This window comes from Triticum dicoccoides, chromosome 7B (genome assembly GCF_002162155.2).
Source record: "Triticum dicoccoides isolate Atlit2015 ecotype Zavitan chromosome 7B, WEW_v2.0, whole genome shotgun sequence".
NCBI classification, from domain to species: domain Eukaryota; kingdom Viridiplantae; phylum Streptophyta; class Magnoliopsida; order Poales; family Poaceae; genus Triticum; species Triticum dicoccoides.
Window position 1 is genome coordinate 764,001,787 of NC_041393.1, and position 17,426 is coordinate 764,019,212.

A 17,426-nucleotide genomic window follows, 5' to 3' on the forward strand; every position below is an offset into this window, starting at 1 on the left:
AGAGCGCATCATTTCTAAGCCCTTTAGATCTGAAGTGATTAGTGTCAAGAAATCAAATCACCCTCCTCAAATTGGGTATGGTCGTCAAGAGAGGATCATTATACACATGGATGGGTTTATGGTGAAACTACGACTTACGAATCATTTGATAGCAACCAATAATAAGGTTGCAAATGTGAAGTAAGGGTTTTCTTTGCTCGACTTACTCAAATGCTCATTGTCGTTTTGCGTTGCGTCGCTAGAGGACTTTGAAGGGGAGAAGCGGAAAAATGTTACTCCATACTTATCCCCACATGGAAGTTGGTAGCTTTATTTTTTTATTCTAATTTATAGAGAGAAGAACCGGCTGTGCGTATTTTTCAGATTGAAATCATAGAAAAAGACTTGTGATGCAAGAGCTACGGAAGAAATATAACCACTCCTAGAGGATTTGTTTTTTCCAGAACCAGAGGCTCCCAATCAACGTCACTCTTAGTAACGGGTCCTGAATGGGTCCTTCATCTCATTGCAAGCTGCAATGAGGGAGACAGACTGAGGCTACTCATGTTGTTATGGCGGTGCTGGTTTGTGAGAAACAAAATAGCACAGAGCAAGCCGGCGCCACCAATTGATGTCTCACGGAAGTTCCTACAAAGCTATGTAACCTTCATCATGGGCATCCAGCAGTACCCAGCAGGTGATTGGGACAAGGGGAAGATGGTGATCCAGCAGGAGGGTGCTGAACAACCCATATCACATGTGCGGAACAAACGGAAACCGACCTGCAAGTGGAGTCCCCTGCCGGTGAGCTGGGCGAAGCTGAATGTGGATGGGTCGTTCAATCCGGACGATGGGACAACATGTTCGGGAATGGTGCTGCGAGACCACAATGGCGACATTATTTTTTCGGCTTGCAGATCCTTGTGGTCGTGCCCGTATGCGCTTCATGCAGAGCTAGCAGGATGCATGGAAGGGCTGGCTCTAGCGCACCAGTGGACGGAACTACCAGTCATCTTGGAATGCGATAGTCTCCATGCAGTCCAGTTGAGCAATTCTCATAGCAAGGATCGATCACAATATGCCATGGTCATTTCGGAGGTTAAGAGATTGATGAGTGAGCGGGAGTGTAGGGTTACTCACATTTCTAGAGAGCAAAATAATATTAGTCATGTTCTAGCTAACTTTGGGCGATCGGAGGACCAAACTGTGGTCTGGCTCCGCTCGGGCCCTCTTAACATCCCTAGTCTGTGCAGGGATGAAGTTTCAGGCTCTTGAGTAATACACTCCTTTTTACCCCCGCAAAAAAAAAACCGTCACTCTTAGTAGGGAAGGGTGTAGATAAGGAAATTAAAGCCGATGCGCTTCTTTCAAATCGAAATCATTGAAGAAATGTTGTCGATGCAGTAGCTACGGGAAAATCAATCCTAGTCGAAAAACAATTCCATTGCGTTTTACAGAACATAGAAAAAACAAAATTCACCAAATAAAAAAAGGACTTACGTCACTTTGTACGCCTGTCCCCCTACACACACGAAGTCACATTTGTGAGGCCAGCGAGCTAGGGTGACGGGCCGGCACGACCCGGCCCGGCCAGTAAGTACTGCCCCCCTGCACACACGAAACCACATCTGTGAAGCCAGCGAGCTAGGGTAACGGGCCGACACGAACCGGCCCGGACAGAAGTACAACGTGACTGCCTTTTTGCCTCGGCACGCCAGGCGTGCTTCCTCGGCGAACGATCGGTCAGCAGCACGCTATTTACGCTGGAGTATACGTACCTAAATTATCGAGGTGGTACAATTCGAAATAACCAGCCCACCAACTCAATCTGCCTACGTCGCGACTCGTGTTCTTTTGTTGTTGAGGGATTGCCACTCGTGTTTTCAGTTCCGAGTCGTTCGGGTTGGCACGCATGCTTTTGCTTGTTAACAACGATGTACTTCGGAGGACTCGCACGTAACAGATTCACGTATTCTGAAGAAAGGTTAATATGGACGGCGGCTTCTCCATAGACAGGACCAGAGGCGCGGCACCTGCGTCGGTGATGGTGCTCGATGGCCTCGTCGACCCGGCGATCCTAGAAGCGCCTGCTTGCAGCCAGTGTCGTGGTACCCGTCCAAGCCTTCAATGTTTTTTTTTGCGGGAGAAATAGCATTTCATTACTCAATCACAATGTCATTACAATCAGACGCTGCTATTTCCAATACTTCAACTGGACCAGCTCCTAACCAAGTCATGGTCCTGCCTTCGGTCCTAGCAAACTTAGCTAAGCAATCACTAGCCTTATTTTGAGATCTAACTATATGAGAAATACATGTTTTTCTTAAACCCATGAGGTGCTTAATCTCTCTAACAATAGAGGAATAAACCGAACGATCCGTATCCGAGCTTGATAAGAGGGAGCAAGCTTCGATAGAATCCATCTCCACCACGATCGGCAAAACGCTTCGCTGCAAGGCAAGAGGCATGCCTTCCATACACGCACACAACTCAGCCTCAAGGGAGTCTCTGCAAGAAAACAACACCCTGCAGGACGAGAAGTTAATAGCTCCTTGATGATCACGTAGAATCATGCCTGCACCCGCCTGTTCTGACGTAACAAAGGAACCGCCGGTATTCAATTTGGACCAGCCCGACTCCGGCGCAGTCCACTTCCGTTCGACCTGAATACCAGCGCATCTCCCCCTTCTTGCTGTATCCTTCCATTCAATATAGGTTTTGCCTTTGGCTGGGTCAGCCTGTGGATTTTGTTTGATGCCAATCAAGGAAACTAGATAGCTTTGAAGAAATCTTAGAGAGACTTCCATAGGCGGGGCAGGCTTAGCATGAACAAGTTCGTTTCAGACAAACCAGCACCTCCAGAAGATCATCAGTATCATTGTTCGTTCCAGGCTAGAAAGAGGACCTAGGATGTGTAGCAGCCATTCTTTCCCGTTATTAAGTATTGATGTGATATCCGGGAGCTTCCACACCTTGGCCATGGCCACAAACAGATCACGTCCAAACTGGCAGCGCACGAACGGGTGAAAGTTATCTTCCTCTTCTACTCCACATACCGGACACATACACGGGAAACATGACTTTAATGGGGAAGCCCATGCTTCTTCCTCTCTTTGGGCATCATGTGTGGCTTTTTTTTTACCCAACATTATATGTATCTCTAATGAGTTTTTTTGAACTTTAAATGAAAAGGACGCAATTTATATCAAAAAAAAGATGTACAGATATTCTAAAGCAAACATCACATGGAAGTCTTTTAGAAACCCCATATGCAAGGGTTAACTCCACCAGACGAGCACTGAAAATAATGCCAGTTTCCGCCTCCAAAAAATAAAATTGAAATGCCAGTTTCATGGCCACGTCGGCGATCTAGACGTCCAGCGGCATCCAACAAGATGGGCAGTTGCAGTGGTTGTTCATTGACACAGTGTTGGTGGTCTTCCTCTTACTCGTAGTTTATATTTGTCATCCCTGTGCTATTATTGACGTATTCTCATTGCACCGCGCAACTTAGACACAATTTGGCATCCTAGCGGTCGCGGTGTACCACACATCACCATACTAGAGGCCGCCTCCCTTTGAGGACCTCATCGAAGCTCTCACCTTGGCCACAACAAAGGTAGCTCCACGTCCCTCATGCGCTACCATGTTGTACCCAGCTTGCTGCCCCGCAAGCGAATGGTTTTGTAGTTTATGTTTTATGGGTAGTTGTTTGTGTTCAGAAAGACCCTAAAAGCGATAGCAGCCCCGCAAGCGAAAGGAAGCTTCATGATGGCCACATACCATCGAAGTGTGGCACTACGTCTACTTGGCCTTATGGGTTGCAAATGATTAGTGTCAAGAAGTCATATAGCCCTCCTCAAATTAAGTATGGTCGTCAAGAGTCATCAAAGGATCATCAACACGCTGATGTGTTTAAGGACGAAGTTACGATTCATGAGTCGCTTTGAGTTGAAAGCAGCCAGTAATAGCATTCATTGCTTATTGTTGCAAAAGAAAAATATCCATTGGATCTAACATTGGATCGGGTTTCACTATCAGAGATAACAGAATATGGAACAAAATAACCAGAGAAACCGTCATGACGCAAGAAGTACAACTAAGACTAGCTACAATTGGGAGTAATTTAGACTAGTAACATGCATATATTACTAGTCTATGTTACTACCTCTACAATTGGGAGTAACATACGTGTGGTGTCATGCAACACTTCATTTATTAGGTTATAGACTCATCTTGTCTTGGTACGTGTGACGTTAACTAGCTATGTTACCACTTGCCACATCATCTTTTTTGTCTAGATATATGTGATGTTACCGCCTATGTTACTCTGACTGTGTGTAATCTAACCAAAAGGCACTAAGGAAGAGAGTCAGGCCCAATGCCGCTTGCACTGCAGCAAAATTAAGTGAACGTAAAGGCTTTGCTCGATTTACACAGACAGCCATCACCAGATTTCTCGTGTCATCATCTGTTGCACGTAAGACTAGTCACAATGGGTAGTAACTTAGACTAGTAACATGCATAAGTTACTAATCTTGTTACTACCTCTATAGTGGGGAGTAACATATGTGTGTTGTCATGCAACACTTTATTTATTAGGTTGTAGACTCATCATGTCTTTGTTTGTATGATGTTATAGTAACTAGCTATGTTACCACATGTCTCTCTTTCCTCATTAAATACTCGCCACATCATCTGTTTTTCCTAGAGATGTGTGATGTTATCACCTATGTTACTCCCATTATGGGTAGTCTAAAGGCTTTGTTATTATCATCGCATCAGAAATTAGGTGTACCCTCGAGACAACATCACAATATTTAGTTATTGCATCTTAGATTCTCTAGAAGTGCTTTTTTTTTCGTGATCTTGAGCATACGGTATCGGACGATGGTGGCAATCAACATCGTGTTCGCTCATGGAGGCTTTGTTTGGTGCTGAGCTTGGCTCAGGGCCGATCTATGTTTTGGAAGCCCCTAACATTTTTTATACATGATATTTTTTTATCATTTTTTAAGACATGATCAACAATTTTTGTGTGCACGTTCAACATGTTTTAAATAGTTGTTCAACATATTCCAAATGTTTTTAGAGTGTTTTTCGTAATATAGATATAATATTTAAAAGTATATATATAAAAAGTAGGAAAATAAAGCAGAAACAAAAACAGAAAAAGTAAAAAAGAGAAAATCGAGGTTGTGGCTTTCCGGGCGCGTGGGCCGGCCCATCTCGCTTGCTCCTTCAGCGAGTTGGAAGCCAGACTCGCTGAAGACGAGACGGGAGCTCCTGTATGACGCCCGCGAGCGTCAAGCTGTGGACCCTTCGCTGAACAGAACCGCGAACGGGCCGGCCCAGTCGGAGCTAGCGAAATCCAGGCACGTAAAAAAATTAACCAGAAAACTGTTGCGCCAGAAAGAGAGCTCGAACCCGTTATCTCCGACTAGTGTATAGCTCATCCAAACCAATAGACCAGACACGTCCTAGTGCTAAATTTTCGGCGCCCAGCTTTAAGAACCAATGTATATCGCCTGATCAATTAAACTACTATATACAACAGCAAATCCGTTTCTTTTTTCAAACTTTGCAACAATTCTTGGGGAAAATGAACAATTTTTCTTAAAATTTTTCATAACGTTTGAAATCTTGATTTTTTTAGAAATATTATCAAACTTTTAATAACATCAGCATTTATTGAAAACATGAAAAAAAATTGAAATTTCAAATGATGAACAATTTTTAAATATACATTGAACATTTTTTGACATACGCTGAACAACTTTTAAATCAGACTGAACATTTTTAATGTACACTGAACAAATATTTAAATACACACTGAACATTTTGGTTATATATGCTGAACAATATTTAAATACTCATTGAACATTTTTCTGAATATATGTTGAACAATTTCAAAATACACAATGAACATTTTCTTAGATATACGATAAACATGTTTGTATATAAATATGCAATGAGAATGCATAATATACGAAAAAGAAAAGAAAAAAAAAGACGGAGACAAATAGAAACAGAAAAGCAGAAATGAAAGAAACAGAAAAAAGAAGAAAAAGCAGCCGACCGTGGGCCGGCCCAAACTGGGGCGTCGAGTGGCTAGGCTTCAGCGCAGCCACATCCTTTTGACGCCCGCGGGCGTCAAATAGGATCTGCCAGACGAGACATAGGAGCTCCCTGTTGGCTTGGCTAATTATGCATATAGTATAAAAGATGCTTCTTGTCCCCAGAAAAGGAAAGAGGTAAAAGCACGGCAGACCCAGGAACTTATCCGGCCCGTGATGTTTCAACCAACGAACTTGCAAAACCTCATCCCGCCACCCACAAACTTGCAGCTGATGTGCAAAAAAATCCAAAGCCAATCCCAACGCGACATCTGGCGCCACGCTGGCGGAGGAGGGCCGAGGCAGTCGTCACCAAAGAACTATGCTGCGATGAACACTGTCTGAAGTTTATCGCACTGCAAAATCTCTGATCTTTTCAATTAAGTTCACTTGACAGATGCAGTACAAATCACGACCGTGCCAACATCAACTACATCAGAACAAAACAGAAGAAATACTACAGAGCTCTATCTCGGGAAGACTAATATTCCATCAAATGTTATGGTCCTATCCCAAAACAGAAGCCTTTCCTTGTGGATCCTTCCATTTGCCCTCTTTTCAAATCAGGAAGCACGTCATCCTACGAAAACTCAAACCCTAAATTGTCAATCGTAGTACATTCCAACAGCAAAGGGAATTCGTGACGGTGAAGGACTAAACCTGAGATGCAGATGGAGCCCCAAAGTTGACGACGGACGTCTCCTTCCTGCTGCCGCTCCCTCCGCAGCCCAGACTCGCCGTCGCCGTTGACCTAGCTCTCATGCTTTTGGCATTGGGCGAGACAGAGGGTAACGAGAGGGAGAGAGGCTAGGGATTTGGCTGCAGCTCGAATGGGGAACGAGAGAGAGGGGCTACAGATTTTTCCCGTGCAACCGAGATGTGGAGTGCGGGTTTATTACTGCTAAAGCCCAGGGTGGTTTCTGCAAAAGCGGGCAACGACCACCTCGGCCTGCCTCCGCCAGCGTGGCACCAGATGTCGCGTCGGGATTGGCTTTGTGTTTTTTTGCACATCGGCTGCAAGTTTGTGGGTGGAGGAGTGAGGTTTTACAAGTTTCTGGGCTGAAACATCACGGACCGGACAAGTTCCTGGGTCTGTGGTGCCTTTACCTCAAAAGGAAACTAATGCTTCTATCTTGGCCCCCTCACGCCTGGGCCCTAGGCAGTTAATAGAGATGGTTTTGTTGGTGATTTGCGTGGCCATGATGATAGGGAGGAAGTGCACAGCCAACATAGTCTTGGTTCTGCCATTCTCTGGAGTCGTCCTGTTTTTTCATAGGAAGTTAGTAGGTTGTGCTCCTCATATTGGATCACCTCGTTCCTGTACAACAGCTCTCCCGTCTGCCGGGTGTTGTTGGGCGGCGACTAGACGACAATGTTTAAGGCGCTTCACCTTGCTTGATTAGGTGAAGATGTAAGCTGAAATCCTCTTCTGTGTTGGTTGTGCTAATAAGATTTTTGACAGCGGTTGTTGGTAGTGGTGCGCCCTACTTGGGGTCGACTGTGGTATGAATTTTCATTTGTGGCGTTCTTTGGAAATATGACCAGAAAACAAGTAGTACTAATAGTATGTATAAGGAAATAGTAGCAGTTGATTCTTGGCAGCTCCATCAGGCGGGATGACCGTAAAATTTAGGGGAAGTTGTCCATGAGCTATTTTTGTTAGTTTCTGTAAACTTCTTGCCCTAAACAATTTTTTTTATTAAACAAAAATAGATAATTTCCTAGGATCCCACAAACAATGACACACGTGAAGGCCGCGTGGCGTGGGGCATTGCGTGGACACGGGATGGTCACCGGTGAGGGGCATTGCGGGCGGCGGCACGTGGGCGGGGCGGGTGTGGCAATGGGTGGCCCACCCACACTACATATGGTCGTGTTTATTAAGGCCATTGACGTTTAAAAAAAACATACGGTCGTGTGAAGCAGGTGAAATAGTGCAGTACTAACCCAATATGTACCAAAAAAACACAATATGTACATGTGAATTTCACTAAAGAAAACTTGTGCGTTTATGAATTTCACTCTATGTGTTGGAATACAGTCTGAATACGTGTGCGCTTCATAATTAATCAATTAACATACGGACTGTTGCCCGATTCGTGCCTGCGTGCTTATTAAGACAGAATTTATATGCAATTTAAAATGAAACTGATAGAGTTAGTGGCAGGGACACGTCCTAACCATTGGTTGTGCTGTACTACCAGTGTACTACTACTATGGCACATCCGATCAATGGCAATCGGGAAAGTATCTTCACGTCGCATCAAACGAGGGCGGAAGCCCAGCAGCCGCTTCGTGCTCGAAACCCCAAGAGACGAGATCACACGCGTGCTGCGCAGTATCTTTTTGGCAGGCTGCATGCACGCCAAACCATGCATGATGAATCAATACTAGTTGGCGCACCGAGAACCAGCTCATATTCATTCAGATTCACAGTGAAGAAAATTATTACACTTCACTCGGCAGATCTGGGTCGCCAAGAAAAGATGGAGAAGAAAGGCGGGGAGAGGCAGGAGGGGCAGGAGCAGGACGACGAGAATCTCGCCAACTTCATCCTCTCCTGGTCCATCCAGGACGTCCTCAACCAGGACCTCTTCAGGGGCAAGGTAATGCCAAGTCGAATCCTTCTTCCCAGAGAGCAAGCAGCAGAGTATGTACTTGACCATCATGCATTGCATGGTGATGGTGCGTGATTTCTTTCACAGGTGAGCCGGATACCTGACAGGTTCTTGGGCCTGAGGAGCTACCTTGATTCATTCAAGGCCCCGCTGCTGGAAGAAATCCGGGCAGAGATGAGGTCCAACCTGTTGGACGATGCACAGACCAACTGCTTCAACCTCGTGCAGCATATACAGCTCTTGTACTTTCGAATGCCCTCCATTCATGAGCGACATCGTCGTGCTCTCGGCGGCGATGCCGCTTGGGCCGTCCGACCTTGCCAGCGGCAACGACGGCGCCTCCTACTGCCTTGCCCAGGTCCTCGACGTCCTCAAGGACAGCAGCAGCTTTGTGGTCAGAGCTTCCCAGAGAGTAGACGATTACGTCAACAGCTACGCGTTCGTTGCTAGCCTGCTCAGCTTCATACCCTACAAACGCATCTGGCGGTGCCTACGCTACCGAGCTAACGATTTTTTTTCTGTCAAGAGAGACGACTCAGTTCTCAAGGCTATCGCCGGGGAAGCAGAGGAAGACTCCATCCAGCAGCTGGTAAGCTTCTTTGGTTCTCATATCCCTTCGTCCAATCGTTTCTACTCTCTAGTAGTAACTAGCAAAGTGGCCCGCGCAATTGCGCGGGCTAGACCTTAAGTACTTACTTATATTTTTAAATTATTTAATATATCAAAAAATATTAGGTTTAGTTGTCAATCATTGTAAACTTTGTGACAACTCAATCTCATAATATTTGAGCCTTTATTTTGTTGTCGAAATATGGGACATGTATTTTTTTAGTGTAACAGAATGATTTAACGAGTAGCAATAGAATGCCTTCACTTATTAAAAGGTGTTCATTCAGTATAGCAGGTTTGGTTTGAATACAATTTGATTTAGAAGGAATTACAAACTTGTATGACTATACCACAAAAGTTTTCTAGCTTATCGAATACTTGATGCATGTTTGTTCGAAGTGAAAAATAAAGCTAAGACCAGAAGTTTTACCGAGCTAACGATTCTGTTTCTGTCAAGAGAGATGGCGACTCGGTTCTCAAGGCTATCGCCGGGGAAGCAGAAGACCCTATGCCGTTGGTAAGCTTCTTTTGTTCTCATATCCCTTCGTTCAATCGTTTCTACTTTCTAGTAGTAACTGGCTAGCAAAGTTGCCCGCGCGGGCTAGACCTTAAGTACTTATTTATATTTTAAAATATTTTATATTATCAAAAAATAATAAGTTTAGTTGTCAATCATTGTAAACTTTGTGACAACTCAATCTCATAATATTGTCAATAAATTTAATTTCATATTGAGTCTTTATTTTGTTGTCGAAATATGGGACATGCATTGTTTTAGTGCAATAGAATGATTTAATAAGTAGCAATACAATGCATTCACTTACTAAAAGGTGTTCATTCAGTATACCAGGTTTGGCTTGAATACAGTTTGATTTAGAAGAAATTACAAAAGTTTTCTAGCTTATCGAATACTTGATGCATGTTTGTTTGAAGTGAAAAATAGAGCTAAGAGCAAAAGTTGTACCTACTTGTTGTACTTAAAGCCTACATGCCTCACATGCTTATAACTCAAGTACCACAACACATCAAATTATACGATCTTATATACTTTAGAGCAAATATCTGCAACATCTTCTCAGGAGCTAATACATAACTGAAAGTTTAGCCGAAGTATCAAATCGGTATTAATAATTTTTCTAAAGGGACCGTAAAATTGAATTGCTGAAAGAAGGTATATGCAGCAATATGAACTGAATATTGTGCTGCAAAGTGAGAAAGCGATAAATATAAGTCCAGCAATCCTTTTGTTCCATATTGGTTCCAATACATTTCTTCTATGTAAAGTGATTTCGCATATCTTCTTTACCACAAATTCATTAACGAGATCCTATGCTTTGAAGGAAAATAAAGTGCCGAATGGTGAAAGTTTTAGACCAGGCTGATTCAAAAATTTCAGTTGAAACTATGAAATTATGTATGTAAGTAGATTTGAAATGAAGTTTTTTTCTTAAAAACTAATATACATGCCGTTGATTCCATACATTTGGTTTTTGGAATTAAATCTATCTATATTCCTAAACCAATAGCACAATACGGTCTATAAAGGACATACCAATTTGTAGTTTTCTTCAATGTTGTATCAAAAATTTCCAAATAGTAAATAATTTTGATAAGTTACTATACGACATCAATACACACATATTGGTGTTCCTGCCTGAAGAGGCATCTATGGTCTTGAAACAGTGATGATGAAATGTTTCGAGAAATGCTTAATTTTAAGACGTCTGCAAGAAAATTTTGTGGTTCTTCCGAACTGAAGGTATCTCCTATGAACAATGGAAAATCTACTGAGTAGACAATGTGCCTTACTCTGAAGGAATCTCCTAATCATGCCATGCTGTCTACTGTTCGGAAAAAGTGAGCATAGTTAAGTCTTACAAAATTTACAAGCCAAGTTCATAACTGGTCAATCAGTGGAAAAATCATTAACTCAAGTAATGTAGACATAAGTTAGAACCACTTATGGGTAAGCATGCATATTTCTGATAGATATCTCCATTGCATCTTGATTTTTTTTCGAGATTGACGGGGGGGCCAAAAACCCCACCGCTTGTTATATTCCCACTCGAAAGTGACTTGGCAGTCAGTACAGATACAAGTAAGTGCACAAAGGCACAAAAGAAAATAACAGGGGAGGGCTTCAAGAGGAAGCCCAAAACTAGAAGAAAGAAAAACAAAATGGAGGGGAAGGCTGGCAACAGAACCAAACCGAAACCCCTGGAGGCCGACATCTCAGGTAGCAAGCTCCGCTGAGCAGCTTGTTCCACCACTGACAATGAACCAGAACAAGGCCTAGGGAGAAAAAGACGGGCACCATAACAGCAACTCGCAATGAAACATCACTGGCACGAACGAAGGGCGTCGGATAGCCGAGTTCGTGCGGCGACACCGGTGTGCGCCGGCGAAGCCAAGAGACAACAAACCACCGAGACCGAAGGGCACGGCACCGGTGTACCGCCGCCGAGGTCGAAGAGCAGCGTGCCGCCGAGGCCACCCCAGGATGTCCACGCAAACGTCGTCCGGGCCACCATGAAGCACATCCCTGATAGAAAGGAGACACCGAAGTAGAAGCATATCGAGAAGCATCACTGGCGCGAACGAAGAGCGTCGAATAGCCGAGTTCGAGTGGCGGCACCGGTGTGCCGCCAGCGAAGCCGAGAAGGCAACACGCCACCGAGACCGAAGGGCGCAGTACCGGTGTATTGCCGCCGAGGTCGAAGGGCAGCGCGTCGTCGAGGCCACCCCAGGATGTCCAAGCAAGCTCCACTCGAGTCGCCAAGGACAATGGCCAGCCAGGGATCGAAGCCGAGGTGGAGAGGAAGCAGCAAGAGGCGAGTCCACCCGAAGCAGAAGAAATCCAAGAAGATGCCCCCAAGGAGGAAACGGCGTAGAGACGTCGACACCATCCGACACGGGGAACCCCGGGTCCGAGATTTCTCTCGGGATCTGAGTGCTTGGGGGGAGGGAAACAATGCCAAACTCGACGCCTTCAAGAAGGAAAAATGGCGGCTGCAGCCATCATCGTCGATGAAGTTTTCACCCGGCAGTGCCTCCTCCACCTCGCAACCGGAGCAAGTCGGCCAACCACCGCCGTAGCCCAACAATCTAGGCAGCCATGAGCTGCGAAGCGAGCTATGGAGGCCCAAAGAAGCAGCAACACGCCGGGGCGCCGCACCCAACAAGGAGAGGTTGAGGTGCACCGCGGCTAGCGCGAGGCCGCAACGAGAGAGCACGCGGAGCCGGCGGCGACGCGGGGGTGGCCGGGAGGAGGGGCGGCGGTCGGTGGCGGCTGGGGTTCCCCTCGAGTCGCCCGGTGTGGGCGACGCGAGGGTCGGGCTCCTCTCTGCAAGAGGAAAGTCCTTTTCCTCCACCGCACGGTTTATGGTCAGCAGCAACGCCGACCCCGTCGCCAGCCAAGCCGCCTCCTGACCCCCAGCCGCCAGATCCGGCCGGCTCGCCAGATCCGACCGCGTCCAAGCCAGGGGCCGTCCTCCAGGGGGAGCCCGCGTCCTCCCGCAGCATCTCACGGCAGCGACTCGCGCGGCCGCGCCGCCACGCTGCCACTAGCGCTCGCAAGCCGCACGGGCCGCGCCGCCCCTGCGCCCACAAGCCGCGCGGGCTATGCCCAACAACTCCACCGCGCAGCCGCGCGCACACGAGCAGCCCGATGGGCGCCCGGCCAGCCGCCTCCATCTCCCCGTCGCGGATGCGCACCGACCAGATCTGGGCCGCGCAGAGCTCCCCGACGCGACACGCCGCCGTCCTCCTCGTCGTGCTGCACCGGCAAGGGCTAGCGCCCCGCCGCCGCCTTCCTTGGGGCCGGCCCGGACTTTGCCGGTGGGCGCCCTCTGGCGGCGGCGCGGCTGGAGGGAGGAAGGGGGGAGAAGGTGGCGGCGCTAGGTTTTCTCCCCCCGTGTCGCCAGAGCGAGGCGACGCGGGGGTCTCCGGGTTCCCAGCGATTTGAAGACTCGTCTCCATTGCATCTTGATTAATCAATCATGGTACTTGTGGATCCAACAGGGCAATCATGTACTTGTGAACCTTGTCCTTTTTCCTAACTCCAAACCTGAAGTCACCAAAACAATGAATCAGCTAGTGGATGAACCATTACATCACCTATAAATGGATATACGATATGAAAAATATTTTTATGACTAATCTTGTTATCACATTTTCGCAGAATTTTACTACCCGAAGATAGAAAAGTTACAATATTACTTAGAAAAGTACACATAAAGACACAAGCAAAAATACTGTGTAGAAGTGAACTTTTCTCATTCACAGGTAAAGCATAACTTTAAACATGTGCAAGTATACCATAGAGAACTCTATGTGCAGTAGCTGGTAAGATTTGGTTCGCAGATCGCTTCGTTGAATCCTTTCTAGGAGTATGATTTTGAGATTTTCTCATCTGACAACAGATTTTCCATCGTGAGACAGAGCACTCCCCTGACCGGCGGCACCGACGTGCCGCTATCCGTATCGGGCAGGCTGTCTGCGTTCGGGCTCAACGAGTCCCAGACTGGCGCCATATATACTGAGCTGTGTGTCTGCGGTGCAGCGTGGCGGTGGCGGTGGTGGTGCGAGCACCAAGGTTAGCCTCATCTGGGGGCCGCCTGGCACGGGCAAAACCAAGACCATCACCGTGCTGCTGCTGTCGGCGATGAAGATGTAATGGCGGGTCTTGACGTGCGCGCTGACCAACACCGCCGTCTGCCAGCTGGCGTCGCGCCTCCTGGCGCTGAGAAGGAAGCACCCCGATCCCGATGCCTGCGCTGGAATGGGCCACGGCGATCTGCTGCTGTTTGGCAACAGGCAACGTATGCACATCGCCGACGATCTCGACCACATCTTCCTGGACACTCGTGTGAAGCTGCTATCAGAGTGCTTCTCGCCGGGGACAGGTTGGAGGCGGTGTCTTTTTTCACTGGAAGCGTTTCTGCGCGGCCAAATAGCCATGATCAAGCCGGACGATGGCACAGAACCAGTAGTACTCAAGTACTACTCCTTCCCCACGTCACAGTTCCACCGGATCTTCGATGATCTTAGCAAGTGTTTGAAGACAATCATGTCTCATGTGTCAACTCTGGAGAAGAACTACAGCAACATTGCTTTGCTCAGCAAGATGCTCCGCGACTTCAGCAAGCTGCCGGGCGTTCAGAAACAAGTCTCCACGTCATCGAGACAGCTGAAACGGCAATGCCATGGTTTAAGAATGGGTTACCACTCGGAAAAAACAGTTGGCGCCATGAGGGAGAAAATGCCAGCAATTCTAGACGTCACGAGAGACCTGTTGCGGGACCGGAACCTTCCTGTGACGAAAGAGTTTTCCGAGATCAAGAAGTTTTGCATCCAAAGCGCCTCGGTCATTTTCTGCACCGTGTCTGGCTCGTCTAAGCTGGAGGGGGAGAAGATGGATCTGCTCCTGATCGACGAGGCTGCACAGCTCAAGGAATGTGAATCCCTCATCCCGTTGCAAGTCTCTGGACTCAAGCATGCAGTTCTTATCGGTGACGAGCGCCAACTGCCAGCCATGGTCCAAAGCAAGGTCCATACCTTTCATATACCACGTACTTACTTGTTACTCCCAAGTACTAGTTTTGAATTGCATCTACCTACATTTTTGTGACATCTCTTGCGGTGCAGGTTTCAGATAAGGCGTTGCTGGGTAGGAGCCTGTTTGAGAGACTGGGTTTACTCGGACACAAGAAGCACCTCCTCAACATGCAGTACAGGATGCACCCTTCCATAAGCATCTTCCCCAACTTGAGCTTCTACGACAGGCAAATCTTGAATGGCCCCAATGTGTCGGAGACGAAGCACCAACGTAGTTACCTTCCCGGTGCAATGTTCGGGCCATACTCGTTCATCAACATCGACGGTGTGGAAGACCGCGGCCGCAGCAAGACGAACATGTCCGAGGTGGCCGCCATCCTGCAAATATTGCAGAGTCTCAAGAAAGGTTTCACTTCCATTGAATGTATTTTCTGCTACTGCTGAGCTATATGTGCACCTACGTCCGCATGCCAATTCATGTCATGGTGTTTGTCGTGCAGCTTGTAACAGAGCTGGGCAGTTGGTTAGCGTGGGCGTCATATGCCCATACACTGCTCAGGTGGAGGCGATTAAGGGGGAGATAGGGGACCTGAAGGAGATGCGCCCCCTGGTTCTTCGCGTCAACACCGTGGATGGGTTCCAGGGCAGCGAAGAAGACGTTATCATCCTCTCCACCGTCAGGTCCAACAGCACCGGCTCCGGTGGCTTCCTGTCGAACCGGCGACGTGCCAACGTCGCCTTGACGAGGGCAAGGTACGCACGCACGGGCTACAGATGAACTTCTAATCATTGCATTAAATAGAGGGCTAAGCCAAATAGCTGAAGACTACTGCTAGTAACGATCCGGCTATAGCTGTCTATTTCAGAACTTTTTCGCACAATTGTGCATGAATCCTATAGCGCTGCTATACACACGGTAAATCTGCACCCTACTTGTCCCCGATCCTACATGGCAGTGCTACAGCGCGCGTGCATGCACGAGATTTGAACGTGAAGACACTGTGGTTCGCAAATCGGGCAGCAAGTATTGTATGTCAAGCTATTGCGATTCTATAGTCTATTATTTAGTGGCACCCTACTCAAACAGCTATAGTTCAGCTATTTGAAACTATGTTCTAATGCATGATAACTTTTTTTTTCGACAAGGGGATATCCTCGGCCTCTGCATCAGAGCGATGCATACGGCCACCTTTATTACCAAGCAAAATAGTTCGACAGAGGTCTCGAAATCTCAAGCGATGCATGGTAACTGGAACGACCAGCTGATATTTGTCCCCTCGATCGTCGTGGTTGCAGGCACTGCCTCTGGATCCTAGGCAACGCGGCGACGCTAAGCAGCAGCGGCTCCATCTGGGGGGAGCTAGTCCGGGATGCCGTGGAACGTCGTTGTATCTTCGACTGGGACAATGGCGAGGTCCAGCTGTCTCCTGCAGTTTCTCGCCGTGCTCGTTTGATCGGGCCTGTACGTGGTGGAGCCTCTTCAGCTTCAGCTTTCGGCATGCGCCGGGCCGGGGCCGGGTGTGAAGCCGTGCGACGAGCTAGGTTCGCTGCGATTCGCTGAATGCACCACCGGTGGACTAGTGGCGATTTGTTCTGTTTTTGTCTTTTGGGTGCTAGACTTGGGGCGTGCGTGCCTCAGCGTAATGGTGAAACGATCATCGATAGACTGCAGCCTTTCTCTGTGGACAGATGTGGTGGTCGAACGGACCTAGTTTCAGTTTCAAGTATGATTGTGTGGTTTCAGCTCAGTCCGTGGTTGCCCCATTGTGGTTCGTATGGTTATTTTTACAAGGTAGTCGTAAAGAAAATGGGAGCACTATGCGCCGGTCAAATTACAGAGAAAAAATGAGCTAAGGCCAGCGTTCTCCATCACCGGCAAACATTCTTATTGCCTACTTGTTGATCAAGCATTCAAACTTATCAAACCTCATCTGAGATGCATAAACATGGAGGTCTGATCTTGGCTCCGATCAGCCCAGTCTTATTGCCGGAGAGGACAACACTAGCTAGGAGGGAAGAAAAAATAACTACCAAACTTATTATTTTTTAATTGTACAAACATGTTATTAAACCACGTGATTTTTTTTTTGCATCTATTTATATATAAAAATTACTTGATGGGTTATAAAAAGTAGTTGATTGGTTAACCAGAAAAAGATAAATAGACTAGAAATTACCATAAAAATTAGAAACATCTGACCGTTAATTTAATAGAATAAATTTTTATAGCCATTAGATAAGATTGACATTTAGAAAATTACCCACCAATGCCATTACAAATTGTAGTGGAAGAAAACGTCTCGCTCCTTTCAGCCTAATTATTATATAGTATATAGATAATAAAACTTTTATTAATAGAAAAAATATGTTACCTTTCACGTTATAATCTCTCTATCCTAAGGTTTTTCTACCGCTTCTCTCACGAACGCCTCCGCTTTTTTCCAGCCAATGGCTAACGATACATACAAGGAAAATAAAAAAACGTGACCTTTTCTCTTCATCCTTGGTCTCCCCTAAATCTTTATCTTCACCGGCCCTCTGCATCATG

At 46.7% G+C, this 17,426-nt stretch overlaps 1 pseudogene; it reads left to right on the plus strand.

The window, feature by feature from the left end:
* The first annotated feature begins 9,008 nt into the window (after positions 1-9,008).
* On the plus strand, positions 9,009-16,439 carry LOC119339736 (annotated as a pseudogene).
* Positions 16,440-17,426: the final 987 nt, after the last annotated feature.